The sequence below is a fragment of the Bufo bufo genome, chromosome 1 (assembly GCF_905171765.1).
Source record: "Bufo bufo chromosome 1, aBufBuf1.1, whole genome shotgun sequence".
In the NCBI taxonomy this organism is placed as follows: Eukaryota; Metazoa; Chordata; class Amphibia; order Anura; family Bufonidae; genus Bufo; species Bufo bufo.
This window is the reverse complement of record NC_053389.1, coordinates 784,775,485-784,791,053: the sequence shown is the minus strand read 5'-3', so window position 1 is coordinate 784,791,053 and position 15,569 is coordinate 784,775,485. Positions and strand designations below refer to the sequence as shown.

Here is a 15,569-nt window from a genome sequence, read left to right as displayed (position 1 = left end):
AAGCTCTTTCAACGCTTATGAAAATGTACATGTTTCTGCCCGGTTTCGAACCGGGGACCTTTCGCGTGTGAGGCGAACGTGATAGCCACTACACTACAGAAACTTGCTTCATGTCAAAGTTGGCTGCACTACCTCAGAAGGATAGCAGTTAGAAGGGTTTTCGGGCAGAAAAGACTGATGGTCTAAACTGCTGAGTGTGATGTCCAAGCATAAGAAAATGTAGTATTCGCCTTATGTATCCCCTGTCGCTGCCCGGTCCCCTCCGCTGCTTTTCTAGCAACGGTGTTCCCACACAGGGGCCTACGTACTCATCATTCAATGTGTTTTTGGCTCTGCGTCTCCCTGTCCAATCGGTTATCGGTGTGATGCTATGACATCATACATGTCCCAAGACCAGCACATTACGTCACAGCCGGTGTTTGCATTGGATGCAGCATTTGAAGAGGGATGAGCGGAGGCAGAATAGTAATGTGGATAACATAACTAAGTAGCATCTTTTTTTCTGTTTGAAGTGGCTTATGGAGCCAAAGAATTCAGTTTGGCAGTGTACCTGTCAGGATCTTACCCTGCCACGTTCCTGTGCATGGTTGTTCCAGGAGGGTTGCCACGTCGACCAGCCAAGACCCGGATGATCGACTTATCGGTGAGTCTGGACGCTGGGCCAATCGGTTCCCTGGTTGGGTATCCAATCCCAGAACTAGGTGGGGGATTTAAGTCAAACACTTACTGTTTGTCAGGGCCTGTGCTTTTTGTTTTCCAGGCTCCTGCTTGTTGTGTGTGTTGAGAAGAGTGCTGCATTTCTGTTGGACCTTCCAGTGAATAGACCTCAACCTGTTTCAATATTTACCCCTTGTCAACTGATTAGGTTTCTAGTGAATCTGCTGGCTTTTACTCTTTGCCTTGTTATTGGATTAACACCCGTATTGTGTTTTGACTTATGCTAACTCTCCTGGCTTAGACTCTGGCTTGTTTTACTCTTCTGCTACTCCTTGGCTTCTGATAGGTGTGTTGCCTATGAGCTCGCACCTGTTTTCTGCCTGCGTACTCGGTAGACTTAGCCTGGGTCCCTAGTAGCCAAGTCCAACCGGCCTTTTGGCGTTCTCTGGTAAACACCTAGGGGTAGCCTTAAGGTGGTCAGACACTTTAGATAGACGTTGCTTGAACAGCAGATGAACAAACAAACACCTGGTGAGCATTGGTTTCACAGACACAGCCAAACACATCTTAGTCCGTAATAGGCATTACAGTTGTTCAAACTGCCCGTACGCGTTCAATGAAACCGGGGCGATGGACAAAAGCTCTTTCCTGGAACGTTCTTTCAAAGAAAGATCTTTCGCCCACGCACGATCTTATTTTGAACAAAATATCTTTTGTCTGACCATCGGATGAAGATGATTACACGCGGCTGGCTTCTTTTCAAAGGATAACGGTCTATCATGGCTGGGCTAAAACGATCGTTCCTTGTTACATTTCAACGGACAAACGTTTCCAAAGTTGTTCAGTCACCTCACATGGTTTGTGTCTTTTTTCTCTTTGTAGAGGCATCTGGCTTGATAGTGGCAGAGGCTTCTGTCACCCATGCATCTTGAAAGAAATAACAAAAGCAGGTTTTGTATGTTTCTGCCCGGTTTCTAACCGGGGACCTTTCGCGTGTTAGGCAAATGTGATAACCACTACACTACAGAAACAGCCATGCGCTTGGTACGTTGGGTATGTAAGTGGGCATAACGGTCAAACATGTTTTTTTGAACAAACTAGCTATAATGTTCCTGGAGACCAGCATTTACAGCTATAGGTAAGTCTAAGTTTATGCACTATAATTCTACAAAAATCTGACTATTATTATGATCTTTGATCTGAATTATTTGGATGAGATAAAAGATCAGGGTGTAAGCCCAGTACAAAGTCTCCATACCCACTCAGTGTTTATGAAAGCTAAGCTTTGCATTCTTTTGTTTTACCCCAATAGCCCCTAAAAAGTGTAAATTTCATTTAAAATTGGAAGTAAGCAGAGATGCCGTCACTTGTTGTGGGGGTTAGATATTATGCATCATAAGCTCTTTCAACGCTTATGAAAATGTACATGTTTCTGCCCGGTTTCGAACCGGGGACCTTTCGCGTGTGAGGCGAACGTGATAGCCACTACACTACAGAAACTTGCTTCATGTCAAAGTTGGCTGCACTACCTCAGAAGGATAGCAGTTAGAAGGGTTTTCGGGCAGAAAAGACTGATGGTCTAAACTGCTGAGTGTGATGTCCAAGCATAAGAAAATGTAGTATTCGCCTTATGTATCCCCTGTCGCTGCCCGGTCCCCCTCCGCTGCTTTTCTAGCAACGGTGTTCCCACACAGGGGCCTACGTACTCATCATTCAATGTGTTTTTGGCTCTGCGTCTCCCTGTCCAATCGGTTATCGGTGTGATGCTATGACATCATACATGTCCCAAGACCAGCACATTACGTCACAGCCGGTGTTTGAATTGGATGCAGCATTTGAAGAGGGATGAGCGGAGGCAGAATAGTAATGTGGATAACATAACTAAGTAGCATCTTTTTTTCTGTTTGAAGTGGCTTATGGAGCCAAAGAATTCAGTTTGGCAGTGTACCTGTCAGGATCTTACCCTGCCACGTTCCTGTGCATGGTTGTTCCAGGAGGGTTGCCACGTCGACCAGCCAAGACCCGGATGATCGACTTATCGGTGAGTCTGGACGCTGGGCCAATCGGTTCCCTGGTTGGGTATCCAATCCCAGAACTAGGTGGGGGATTTAAGTCAAACACTTACTGTTTGTCAGGGCCTGTGCTTTTTGTTTTCCAGGCTCCTGCTTGTTGTGTGTGTTGAGAAGAGTGCTGCATTTCTGTTGGACCTTCCAGTGAATAGACCTCAACCTGTTTCAATATTTACCCCTTGTCTACTGATTAGGTTTCTAGTGAATCTGCTGGCTTTTACTCTTTGCCTTGTTATTGGATTAACACCCGTATTGTGTTTTGACTTATGCTAACTCTCCTGGCTTAGACTCTGGCTTGTTTTACTCTTCTGCTACTCCTTGGCTTCTGATAGGTGTGTTGCCTATGAGCTCGCACCTGTTTTCTGCCTGCGTACTCGGTAGACTTAGCCTGGGTCCCTAGTAGCCAAGTCCAACCGGCCTTTTGGCGTTCTCTGGTAAACACCTAGGGGTAGCCTTAAGGTGGTCAGACACTTTAGATAGACGTTACTTGAACAGCAGATGAACAAACAAACACCTGGTGAGCATTGGTTTCACAGACACAGCCAAACACATCTTAGTCCGTAATAGGCATTACAGTTGTTCAAACTGCCCGTACGCGTTCAATGAAACCGGGGCGATGGACAAAAGCTCTTTCCTGGAACGTTCTTTCAAAGAAAGATCTTTCGCCCACGCACGATCTTATTTTGAACAAAATATCTTTTGTCTGACCATCGGATGAAGATGATTACACGCGGCTGGCTTCTTTTCAAAGGATAACGGTCTATCATGGCTGGGCTAAAACGATCGTTCCTTGTTACATTTCAACGGACAAACGTTTCCAAAGTTGTTCAGTCACCTCACATGGTTTGTGTCTTTTTTCTCTTTGTAGAGGCATCTGGCTTGATAGTGGCAGAGGCTTCTGTCACCCATGCATCTTGAAAGAAATAACAAAAGCAGGTTTTGTATGTTTCTGCCCGGTTTCGAACCGGGGACCTTTCGCGTGTTAGGCAAACGTGATAACCACTACACTACAGAAACAGCCATGTGTTTAGTATGTTGGGTATGTTGGGTATGTTGGGTATGTAAGTGGGCATAACGGTCAAACATGTTTTTTTGAACAAACTAGCTATAATGTTCCTGGAGACCAGCATTTACAGCTATAGGTAAGTCTAAGTTTATGCACTATAATTCTACAAAAATCTGACTATTATTATGATCTTTGATCTGAATTATTTGGATGAGATAAAAGATCAGGGTGTAAGCCCAGTACAAAGTCTCCATACCCACTCAGTGTTTATGAAAGCTAAGCTTTGCATTCTTTTGTTTTACCCCAATAGCCCCTAAAAAGTGTATATTTCATTTAAAATTGGAAGTAAGCAGAGATGCCGTCACTTGTTGTGGGGGTTAGATATTATGCATCATAAGCTCTTTCAACGCTTATGAAAATGTACATGTTTCTGCCCGGTTTCGAACCGGGGACCTTTCGCGTGTGAGGCGAACGTGATAGCCACTACACTACAGAAACTTGCTTCATGTCAAAGTTGGCTGCACTACCTCAGAAGGATAGCAGTTAGAAGGGTTTTCGGGCAGAAAAGACTGATGGTCTAAACTGCTGAGTGTGATGTCCAAGCATAAGAAAATGTAGTATTCGCCTTATGTATCCCCTGTCGCTGCCCGGTCCCCCTCCGCTGCTTTTCTAGCAACGGTGTTCCCACACAGGGGCCTACGTACTCATCATTCAATGTGTTTTTGGCTCTGCGTCTCCCTGTCCAATCGGTTATCGGTGTGATGCTATGACATCATACATGTCCCAAGACCAGCACATTACGTCACAGCCGGTGTTTGCATTGGATGCAGCATTTGAAGAGGGATGAGCGGAGGCAGAATAGTAATGTGGATAACATAACTAAGTAGCATCTTTTTTTCTGTTTGAAGTGGCTTATGGAGCCAAAGAATTCAGTTTGGCAGTGTACCTGTCAGGATCTTACCCTGCCACGTTCCTGTGCATGGTTGTTCCAGGAGGGTTGGCACGTCGACCAGCCAAGACCCGGATGATCGACTTATCGGTGAGTCTGGACGCTGGGCCAATCGGTTCCCTGGTTGGGTATCCAATCCCAGAACTAGGTGGGGGATTTAAGTCAAACACTTACTGTTTGTCAGGGCCTGTGCTTTTTGTTTTCCAGGCTCCTGTTTGTTGTGTGTGTTGAGAAGAGTGCTGCATTTCTGTTGGACCTTCCAGTGAATAGACCTCAACCTGTTTCAATATTTACCCCTTGTCTACTGATTAGGTTTCTAGTGAATCTGCTGGCTTTTACTCTTTGCCTTGTTATTGGATTAACACCCGTATTGTGTTTTGACTTATGCTAACTCTCCTGGCTTAGACTCTGGCTTGTTTTACTCTTCTGCTACTCCTTGGCTTCTGATAGGTGTGTTGCCTATGAGCTCGCACCTGTTTTCTGCCTGCGTACTCGGTAGACTTAGCCTGGGTCCCTAGTAGCCAAGTCCAACCGGCCTTTTGGCGTTCTCTGGTAAACACCTAGGGGTAGCCTTAAGGTGGTCAGACACTTTAGATAGACGTTACTTGAACAGCAGATGAACAAACAAACACCTGGTGAGCATTGGTTTCACAGACACAGCCAAACACATCTTAGTCCGTAATAGGCATTACAGTTGTTCAAACTGCCCGTACGCGTTCAATGAAACCGGGGCGATGGACAAAAGCTCTTTCCTGGAACGTTCTTTCAAAGAAAGATCTTTCGCCCACGCACGATCTTATTTTGAACAAAATATCTTTTGTCTGACCATCGGATGAAGATGATTACACGCGGCTGGCTTCTTTTCAAAGGATAACGGTCTATCATGGCTGGGCTAAAACGATCGTTCCTTGTTACATTTCAACGGACAAACGTTTCCAAAGTTGTTCAGTCACCTCACATGGTTTGTGTCTTTTTTCTCTTTGTAGAGGCATCTGGCTTGATAGTGGCAGAGGCTTCTGTCACCCATGCATCTTGAAAGAAATAACAAAAGCAGGTTTTGTATGTTTCTGCCCGGTTTCGAACCAGGGACCTTTCGCGTGTTAGGCAATCGTGATAACCACTACACTACAGAAACAGCCATGCGTTTGGTACGTTGGGTATGTAAGTGGGCATAACGGTCAAACATGTTTTTTTGAACAAACTAGCTATAATGTTCCTGGAGACCAGCATTTACAGCTATAGGTAAGTCTAAGTTTATGCACTATAATTCTACAAAAATCTGACTATTATTATGATCTTTGATCTGAATTATTTGGATGAGATAAAAGATCAGGGTGTAAGCCCCGTACAAAGTCTCCATACCCACTCAGTGTTTATGAAAGCTAAGCTTTGCATTCTTTTGTTTTACCCCAATAGCCCCTAAAAAGTGTAAATTTCATTTAAAATTGGAAGTAAGCAGAGATGCCGTCACTTGTTGTGGGGGTTAGATATTATGCATCATAAGCTCTTTCAACGCTTATGAAAAAGTACATGTTTCTGCCCGGTTTCGAACCGGGACCCTTTCGCGTGTGAGGCGAACGTGATAGCCACTACACTACAGAAACTTGCTTCATGTCAAAGTTGGCTGCACTACCTCAGAAGGATAGCAGTTAGAAGGGTTTTCGGGCAGAAAAGACTGATGGTCTAAACTGCTGAGTGTGATGTCCAAGCATAAGAAAATGTAGTATTCGCCTTATGTATCCCCTGTCGCTGCCCGGTCCCCCTCCGCTGCTTTTCTAGCAACGGTGTTCCCACACAGGGGCCTACGTACTCATCATTCAATGTGTTTTTGGCTCTGCGTCTCCCTGTCCAATCGGTTATCGGTGTGATGCTATGACATCATACATGACCCAAGACCAGCACATTACGTCACAGCCGGTGTTTGAATTGGATGCAGCATTTGAAGAGGGATGAGCGGAGGCAGAATAGTAATGTGGATAACATAACTAAGTAGCATCTTTTTTTCTGTTTGAAGTGGCTTATGGAGCCAAAGAATTCAGTTTGGCAGTGTACCTGTCAGGATCTTACCCTGCCACGTTCCTGTGCATGGTTGTTCCAGGAGGGTTGCCACGTCGACCAGCCAAGACCCGGATGATCGACTTATCGGTGAGTCTGGACGCTGGGCCAATCGGTTCCCTGGTTGGGTATCCAATCCCAGAACTAGGTGGGGGATTTAAGTCAAACACTTACTGTTTGTCAGGGCCTGTGCTTTTTGTTTTCCAGGCTCCTGTTTGTTGTGTGTGTTGAGAAGAGTGCTGCATTTCTGTTGGACCTTCCAGTGAATAGACCTCAACCTGTTTCAATATTTACCCCTTGTCTACTGATTAGGTTTCTAGTGAATCTGCTGGCTTTTACTCTTTGCCTTGTTATTGGATTAACACCCGTATTGTGTTTTGACTTATGCTAACTCTCCTGGCTTAGACTCTGGCTTGTTTTACTCTTCTGCTACTCCTTGGCTTCTGATAGGTGTGTTGCCTATGAGCTCGCACCTGTTTTCTGCCTGCGTACTCGGTAGACTTAGCCTGGGTCCCTAGTAGCCAAGTCCAACCGGCCTTTTGGCGTTCTCTGGTAAACACCTAGGGGTAGCCTTAAGGTGGTCAGACACTTTAGATAGACGTTACTTGAACAGCAGATGAACAAACAAACACCTGGTGAGCATTGGTTTCACAGACACAGCCAAACACATCTTAGTCCGTAATAGGCATTACAGTTGTTCAAACTGCCCGTACGCGTTCAATGAAACCGGGGCGATGGACAAAAGCTCTTTCCTGGAACGTTCTTTCAAAGAAAGATCTTTCGCCCACGTACGATCTTATTTTGAACAAAATATCTTTTGTCTGACCATCGGATGAAGATGATTACACGCGGCTGCCTTCTTTTCAAAGGATAACGGTCTATAATGGCTGGGCTAAAACGATCGTTCCTTGTTACATTTCAACGGACAAACGTTTCCAAAGTTGTTCAGTCACCTCACATGGTTTGTGTCTTTTTTCTCTTTGTAGAGGCATCTGGCTTGATAGTGGCAGAGGCTTCTGTCACCCATGCATCTTGAAAGAAATAACAAAAGCAGGTTTTGTATGTTTCTGCCCGGTTTCGAACCGGGGACCTTTCGCGTGTTAGGCAAACGTGATAACCACTACACTACAGAAACAGCCATGCGCTTGGTACGCTGGGTATGTAAGTGGGCATAACGGTCAAACATGTTTTTTTGAACAAACTAGCTATAATGTTCCTGGAGACCAGCATTTACAGCTATAGGTAAGTCTAAGTTTATGCACTATAATTCTACAAAAATCTGACTATTATTATGATCTTTGATCTGAATTATTTGGATGAGATAAAAGATCACGGTGTAAGCCCCGTACAAAGTCTCCATACCCACTCAGTGTTTATGAAAGCTAAGCTTTGCATTCTTTTGTTTTACCCCAATAGCCCCTAAAAAGTGTAAATTTCATTTAAAATTGGAAGTAAGCAGAGATGCCGTCACTTGTTGTGGGGGTTAGATATTATGCATCATAAGCTCTTTCAACGCTTATAAAAAAAGGTACATGTTTCTGCCCGGTTTCGAACCGGGGACCTTTCGCGTGTGAGGCGAACGTGATAGCCACTACACTACAGAAACTTGCTTCATGTCAAAGTTGGCTGAACTACCTCAGAAGGATAGCAGTTAGAAGGGTTTTCGGGCAGAAAAGACTGATGGTCTAAACTGCTGAGTGTGATGTCCAAGCATAAGAAAATGTAGTATTCGCCTTATGTATCCCCTGTCGCTGCCCGGTCCCCCTCCGCTGCTTTTCTAGCAACGGTGTTCCCACACAGGGGCCTACGTACTCATCATTCAATGTGTTTTTGGCTCTGCGTCTCCCTGTCCAATCGGTTATCGGTGTGATGCTATGACATCATACATGTCCCAAGACCAGCACATTACGTCACAGCCGGTGTTTGCATTGGATGCAGCATTTGAAGAGGGATGAGCGGAGGCAGAATAGTAATGTGGATAACATAACTAAGTAGCATCTTTTTTTCTGTTTGAAGTGGCTTATGGAGCCAAAGAATTCAGTTTGGCAGTGTACCTGTCAGGATCTTAGCCTGCCACGTTCCTGTGCATGGTTGTTCCAGGAGGGTTTGCCACGTCGACCAGCCAAGACCCGGATGATCGACTTATCGGTGAGTCTGGACGCTGGGCCAATCGGTTCCCTGGTTGGGTATCCAATCCCAGAACTAGGTGGGGGATTTAAGTCAAACACTTACTGTTTGTCAGGGCCTGTGCTTTTTGTTTTCCAGGCTCCTGCTTGTTGTGTGTGTTGAGAAGAGTGCTGCATTTCTGTTGGACCTTCCAGTGAATAGACCTCAACCTGTTTCAATATTTACCCCTTGTCTACTGATTAGGTTTCTAGTGAATCTGCTGGCTTTTACTCTTTGCCTTGTTATTGGATTAACACCCGTATTGTGTTTTGACTTATGCTAACTCTCCTGGCTTAGACTCTGGCTTGTTTTACTCTTCTGCTACTCCTTGGCTTCTGATAGGTGTGTTGCCTATGAGCTCGCACCTGTTTTCTGCCTGCGTACTCGGTAGACTTAGCCTGGGTCCCTAGTAGCCAAGTCCAACCGGCCTTTTGGCGTTCTCTGGTAAACACCTAGGGGTAGCCTTAAGGTGGTCAGACACTTTAGATAGACGTTGCTTGAACAGCAGATGAACAAACAAACACCTGGTGAGCATTGGTTTCACAGACAAAGCCAAACACATCTTAGTCCGTAATAGGCATTACAGTTGTTCAAACTGCCCGTACGCGTTCAATGAAACCGGGGCGATGGACAAAAGCTCTTTCCTGGAACGTTCTTTCAAAGAAAGATCTTTCGCCCACGCACGATCTTATTTTGAACAAAATATCTTTTGTCTGACCATCGGATGAAGATGATTACACGCGGCTGGCTTCTTTTCAAAGGATAACGGTCTATCATGGCTGGGCTAAAACGATCGTTCCTTGTTACATTTCAACGGACAAACGTTTCCAAAGTTGTTCAGTCACCTCACATGGTTTGTGTCTTTTTTCTCTTTGTAGAGGCATCTGGCTTGATAGTGGCAGAGGCTTCTGTCACCCATGCATCTTGAAAGAAATAACAAAAGCAGGTTTTGTATGTTTCTGCCCGGTTTCGAACCGGGGACCTTTCGCGTGTTAGGCGAACGTGATAACCACTACACTACAGAAACAGCCATGCGCTTGGTACGTTGGGTATGTAAGTGGGCATAACGGTCAAACATGTTTTTTTGAACAAACTAGCTATAATGTTCCTGGAGACCAGCATTTACAGCTATAGGTAAGTCTAAGTTTATGCACTATAATTCTACAAAAATCTGACTATTATTATGATCTTTGATCTGAATTATTTGGATGAGATAAAAGATCAGGGTGTAAGCCCCGTACAAAGTCTCCATACCCACTCAGTGTTTATGAAAGCTAAGCTTTGCATTCTTTTGTTTTACCCCAATAGCCCCTAAAAAGTGTAAATTTCATTTAAAATTGGAAGTAAGCAGAGATGCCGTCACTTGTTGTGGGGGTTAGATATTATGCATCATAAGCTCTTTCAACGCTTATGAAAATGTACATGTTTCTGCCCGGTTTCGAACCGGGGACCTTTCGCGTGTGAGGCGAACGTGATAGCCACTACACTACAGAAACTTGCTTCATGTCAAAGTTGGCTGCACTACCTCAGAAGGATAGCAGTTAGAAGGGTTTTCGGGCAAAAAAGACTGATGGTCTAAACTGCTGAGTGTGATGTCCAAGCATAAGAAAATGTAGTATTCGCCTTATGTATCCCCTGTCGCTGCCCGGTTCCCCTCCGCTGCTTTTCTAGCAACGGTGTTCCCACACAGGGGCCTACGTACTCATCATTCAATGTGTTTTTGGCTCTGCGTCTCCCTGTCCAATCGGTTATCGGTGTGATGCTATGACATCATACATGTCCCAAGACCAGCACATTACGTCACAGCCGGTGTTTGCATTGGATGCAGCATTTGAAGAGGGATGAGCGGAGGCAGAATAGTAATGTGGATAACATAACTAAGTAGCATCTTTTTTTCTGTTTGAAGTGGCTTATGGAGCCAAAGAATTCAGTTTGGCAGTGTACCTGTCAGGATCTTACCCTGCCACGTTCCTGTGCATGGTTGTTCCAGGAGGGTTGCCACGTCGACCAGCCAAGACCCGGATGATCGACTTATCGGTGAGTCTGGACGCTGGGCCAATCGGTTCCCTGGTTGGGTATCCAATCCCAGAACTAGGTGGGGGATTTAAGTCAAACACTTACTGTTTGTCAGGGCCTGTGCTTTTTGTTTTCCAGGCTCCTGCTTGTTGTGTGTGTTGAGAAGAGTGCTGCATTTCTGTTGGACCTTCCAGTGAATAGACCTCAACCTGTTTCAATATTTACCCCTTGTCTACTGATTAGGTTTCTAGTGAATCTGCTGGCTTTTACTCTTTGCCTTGTTATTGGATTAACACCCGTATTGTGTTTTGACTTATGCTAACTCTCCTGGCTTAGACTCTGGCTTGTTTTACTCTTCTGCTACTCCTTGGCTTCTGATAGGTGTGTTGCCTATGAGCTCGCACCTGTTTTCTGCCTGCGTACTCGGTAGACTTAGCCTGGGTCCCTAGTAGCCAAGTCCAACCGGCCTTTTGGCGTTCTCTGGTAAACACCTAGGGGTAGCCTTAAGGTGGTCAGACACTTTAGATAGACGTTACTTGAACAGCAGATGAACAAACAAACACCTGGTGAGCATTGGTTTCACAGACACAGCCAAACACATCTTAGTCAGTAATAGGCATTACAGTTGTTCAAACTGCCCGTACGCGTTCAATGAAACCGGGGCGATGGACAAAAGCTCTTTCCTGGAACGTTCTTTCAAAGAAAGATCTTTCGCCCACGCACGATCTTATTTTGAACAAAATATCTTTTGTCTGACCATCGGATGAAGATGATTACACGCGGCTGGCTTCTTTTCAAAGGATAACGGTCTATCATGGCTGGGCTAAAACGATCGTTCCTTGTTACATTTCAACGGACAAACGTTTCCAAAGTTGTTCAGTCACCTCACATGGTTTGTGTCTTTTTTCTCTTTGTAGAGGCATCTGGCTTGATAGTGGCAGAGGCTTCTGTCACCCATGCATCTTGAAAGAAATAACAAAAGCAGGTTTTGTATGTTTCTGCCCGGTTTCGAACCGGGGACCTTTCGTGTGTTAGGCGAACGTGATAACCACTACACTACAGAAACAGCCATGCGCTTGGTACGTTTGGCATGTAAGTGGGCATAACGGTCAAACATGTTTTTTTGAACAAACTAGCTATAATGTTCCTGGAGACCAGCATTTACAGCTATAGGTAAGTCTAAGTTTATGCACTATAATTCTACAAAAATCTGACTATTATTATGATCTTTGATCTGAATTATTTGGATGAGATAAAAGATCAGGGTGTAAGCCCCGTACAAAGTCTCCATACCCACTCAGTGTTTATGAAAGCTAAGCTTTGCATTCTTTTGTTTTACCCCAATAGCCCCTAAAAAGTGTAAATTTCATTTAAAATTGGAAGTAAGCAGAGATGCCGTCACTTGTTGTGGGGGTTAGATATTATGCATCATAAGCTCTTTCAACGCTTATGAAAATGTACATGTTTCTGCCCGGTTTCGAACCGGGGACCTTTCGCGTGTGAGGCGAACGTGATAGCCACTACACTACAGAAACTTGCTTCATGTCAAAGTTGGCTGCACTACCTCAGAAGGATAGCAGTTAGAAGGGTTTTCAGGCAGAAAAGACTGATGGTCTAAACTGCTGAGTGTGATGTCCAAGCATAAGAAAATGTAGTATTCGCCTTATGTATCCCCTGTCGCTGCCCGGTCCCCCTCCGCTGCTTTTCTAGCAACGGTGTTCCCACACAGGGGCCTACGTACTCATCATTCAATGTGTTTTTGGCTCTGCGTCTCCCTGTCCAATCGGTTATCGGTGTGATGCTATGACATCATACATGTCCCAAGACCAGCACATTACGTCACAGCCGGTGTTTGCATTGGATGCAGCATTTGAAGAGGGATGAGCGGAGGCAGAATAGTAATGTGGATAACATAACTAAGTAGCATCTTTTTTATTGTTTGAAGTGGCTTATGGAGCCAAAGAATTCAGTTTGGCAGTGTACCTGTCAGGATCTTACCCTGCCACGTTCCTGTGCATGGTTGTTCCAGGAGGGTTGCCACGTCGACCAGCCAAGACCCGGATGATCGACTTATCGGTGAGTCTGGACGCTGGGCCAATCGGTTCCCTGGTTGGGTATCCAATCCCAGAACTAGGTGGGGGATTTAAGTCAAACACTTACTGTTTGTCAGGGCCTGTGCTTTTTGTTTTCCAGGCTCCTGCTTGTTGTGTGTGTTGAGAAGAGTGCTGCATTTCTGTTGGACCTTCCAGTGAATAGACCTCAACCTGTTTCAATATTTACCCCTTGTCTACTGATTAGGTTTCTAGTGAATCTGCTGGCTTTTACTCTTTGCCTTGTTATTGGATTAACACCCGTATTGTGTTTTGACTTATGCTAACTCTCCTGGCTTAGACTCTGGCTTGTTTTACTCTTCTGCTACTCCTTGGCTTCTGATAGGTGTGTTGCCTATGAGCTCGCACCTGTTTTTTGCCTGCGTACTCGGTAGACTTAGCCTGGGTCCCTAGTAGCCAAGTCCAACCGGCCTTTTGGCGTTCTCTGGTAAACACCTAGGGGTAGCCTTAAGGTGGTCAGACACTTTAGATAGACGTTACTTGAACAGCAGATGAACAAACAAACACCTGGTGAGCATTGGTTTCACAGACACAGCCAAACACATCTTAGTCCGTAATAGGCATTACAGTTGTTCAAACTGCCCGTACGCGTTCAATGAAACCGGGGCGATGGACAAAAGCTCTTTCCTGGAACGTTCTTTCAAAGAAAGATCTTTCGCCCACGCACGATCTTATTTTGAACAAAATATCTTTTGTCTGACCATCGGATGAAGATGATTACACGCGGCTGGCTTCTTTTCAAAGGATAACGGTCTATCATGGCTGGGCTAAAACGATCGTTCCTTGTTACATTTCAACGGACAAACGTTTCCAAAGTTGTTCAGTCACCTCACATGGTTTGTGTCTTTTTTCTCTTTGTAGAGGCATCTGGCTTGATAGTGGCAGAGGCTTCTGTCACCCATGCATCTTGAAAGAAATAACAAAAGCAGGTTTTGTATGTTTCTGCCCGGTTTCGAACCGGGGACCTTTCGCGTGTTAGGCGAACGTGATAACCACTACACTACAGAAACAGCCATGCGCTTGGTATGTTGGGTATGTAAGTGGGCATAACGGTCAAACATGTTTTTTTGAACAAACTAGCTATAATGTTCCTGGAGACCAGCATTTACAGCTATAGGTAAGTCTAAGTTTATGCACTATAATTCTACAAAAATCTGACTATTATTATGATCTTTGATCTGAATTATTTGGATGAGATAAAAGATCAGGGTGTAAGCCCCGTACAAAGTCTCCATACCCACTCAGTGTTTATGAAAGCTAAGCTTTGCATTCTTTTGTTTTACCCCAATAGCCCCTAAAAAGTGTAAATTTCATTTAAAATTGGAAGTAAGCAGAGATGCCGTCACTTGTTGTGGGGGTTAGATATTATGCATCATAAGCTCTTTCAACGCTTATGAAAATGTACATGTTTCTGCCCGGTTTCGAACCGGGGACCTTTCGCGTGTGAGGCGAACGTGATAGCCACTACACTACAGAAACTTGCTTCATGTCAAAGTTGGATGCACTACCTCAGAAGGATAGCAGTTAGAAGGGTTTTCGGGCAGAAAAGACTGATGGTCTAAACTGCTGAGTGTGATGTCCAAGCATAGGAAAATGTAGTATTCGCCTTATGTATCCCCTGTCGCTGCCCGGTCCCCCTCCGCTGCTTTTCTAGCAACGGTGTTCCCACACAGGGGCCTACGTACTCATCATTCAATGTGTTTTTGGCTCTGCGTCTCCCTGTCCAATCGGTTATCGGTGTGATGCTATGACATCATACATGTCCCAAGACCAGCACATTACGTCACAGCCGGTGTTTGCATTGGATGCAGCATTTGAAGAGGGATGAGCGGAGGCAGAATAGTAATGTGGATAACATAACTAAGTAGCATCTTTTTTCTGTTTGAAGTGGCTTATGGAGCCAAAGAATTCAGTTTGGCAGTGTACCTGTCAGGATCTTAGCCTGCCACGTTCCTGTGCATGGTTGTTCCAGGAGGGTTGCCACGTCGACCAGCCAAGACCCGGATGATCGACTTATCGGTGAGTCTGGACGCTGGGCCAATCGGTTCCCTGGTTGGGTATCCAATCCCAGAACTAGGTGGGGGATTTAAGTCAAACACTTACTGTTTGTCAGGGCCTGTGCTTTTTGTTTTCCAGGCTCCTGCTTGTTGTGTGTGTTGAGAAGAGTGCTGCATTTCTGTTGGACCTTCCAGTGAATAGACCTCAACCTGTTTCAATATTTACCCCTTGTCTACTGATTAGGTTTCTAGTGAATCTGCTGGCTTTTACTCTTTGCCTTGTTATTGGATTAACACCCGTATTGTGTTTTGACTTATGCTAACTCTCCTGGCTTAGACTCTGGCTTGTTTTACTCTTCTGCTACTCCTTGGCTTCTGATAGGTGTGTTGCCTATGAGCTCGCACCTGTTTTTTGCCTGCGTACTCGGTAGACTTAGCCTGGGTCCCTAGTAGCCAAGTCCAACCGGCCTTTTGGCGTTCTCTGGTAAACACCTAGGGGTAGCCTTAAGGTGGTCAGACACTTTAGATAGACGTTGCTTGAAC

The 15,569-nt window shown here is 45.0% G+C and overlaps 15 non-coding genes across 15 annotated transcripts; all 15 read right to left on the bottom strand.

Annotated features, from left to right (window-relative positions):
* Positions 1–30: 30 nt before the first annotated feature.
* Positions 31–103, bottom strand: TRNAV-CAC. The gene has a single exon. It is a non-coding gene; the product is annotated as a tRNA-Val (tRNA).
* Positions 104–1,615: 1,512 nt separating this feature from the next.
* TRNAV-AAC lies at positions 1,616–1,688 on the bottom strand. The gene has a single exon. It is a non-coding gene; the product is annotated as a tRNA-Val (tRNA).
* A 396-nt stretch (positions 1,689–2,084) lies between these two features.
* Positions 2,085–2,157, bottom strand: TRNAV-CAC. The gene has a single exon. It is a non-coding gene; the product is annotated as a tRNA-Val (tRNA).
* A 1,513-nt stretch (positions 2,158–3,670) lies between these two features.
* TRNAV-AAC lies at positions 3,671–3,743 on the bottom strand. The gene has a single exon. It is a non-coding gene; the product is annotated as a tRNA-Val (tRNA).
* Positions 3,744–4,157: 414 nt separating this feature from the next.
* Positions 4,158–4,230, bottom strand: TRNAV-CAC. The gene has a single exon. It is a non-coding gene; the product is annotated as a tRNA-Val (tRNA).
* A 1,513-nt stretch (positions 4,231–5,743) lies between these two features.
* On the bottom strand, positions 5,744–5,816 carry TRNAV-AAC. The gene has a single exon. It is a non-coding gene; the product is annotated as a tRNA-Val (tRNA).
* Positions 5,817–6,212: 396 nt separating this feature from the next.
* On the bottom strand, positions 6,213–6,285 carry TRNAV-CAC. Its single transcript has one exon. It is a non-coding gene; the product is annotated as a tRNA-Val (tRNA).
* Positions 6,286–7,798: 1,513 nt separating this feature from the next.
* Positions 7,799–7,871, bottom strand: TRNAV-AAC. Its single transcript has one exon. It is a non-coding gene; the product is annotated as a tRNA-Val (tRNA).
* A 398-nt stretch (positions 7,872–8,269) lies between these two features.
* TRNAV-CAC lies at positions 8,270–8,342 on the bottom strand. The gene has a single exon. It is a non-coding gene; the product is annotated as a tRNA-Val (tRNA).
* A 1,514-nt stretch (positions 8,343–9,856) lies between these two features.
* TRNAV-AAC lies at positions 9,857–9,929 on the bottom strand. The gene has a single exon. It is a non-coding gene; the product is annotated as a tRNA-Val (tRNA).
* Positions 9,930–10,325: 396 nt separating this feature from the next.
* Positions 10,326–10,398, bottom strand: TRNAV-CAC. Its single transcript has one exon. It is a non-coding gene; the product is annotated as a tRNA-Val (tRNA).
* A 1,513-nt stretch (positions 10,399–11,911) lies between these two features.
* Positions 11,912–11,984, bottom strand: TRNAV-AAC. Its single transcript has one exon. It is a non-coding gene; the product is annotated as a tRNA-Val (tRNA).
* Positions 11,985–12,380: 396 nt separating this feature from the next.
* On the bottom strand, positions 12,381–12,453 carry TRNAV-CAC. The gene has a single exon. It is a non-coding gene; the product is annotated as a tRNA-Val (tRNA).
* A 1,513-nt stretch (positions 12,454–13,966) lies between these two features.
* On the bottom strand, positions 13,967–14,039 carry TRNAV-AAC. The gene has a single exon. It is a non-coding gene; the product is annotated as a tRNA-Val (tRNA).
* A 396-nt stretch (positions 14,040–14,435) lies between these two features.
* On the bottom strand, positions 14,436–14,508 carry TRNAV-CAC. Its single transcript has one exon. It is a non-coding gene; the product is annotated as a tRNA-Val (tRNA).
* Positions 14,509–15,569: the final 1,061 nt, after the last annotated feature.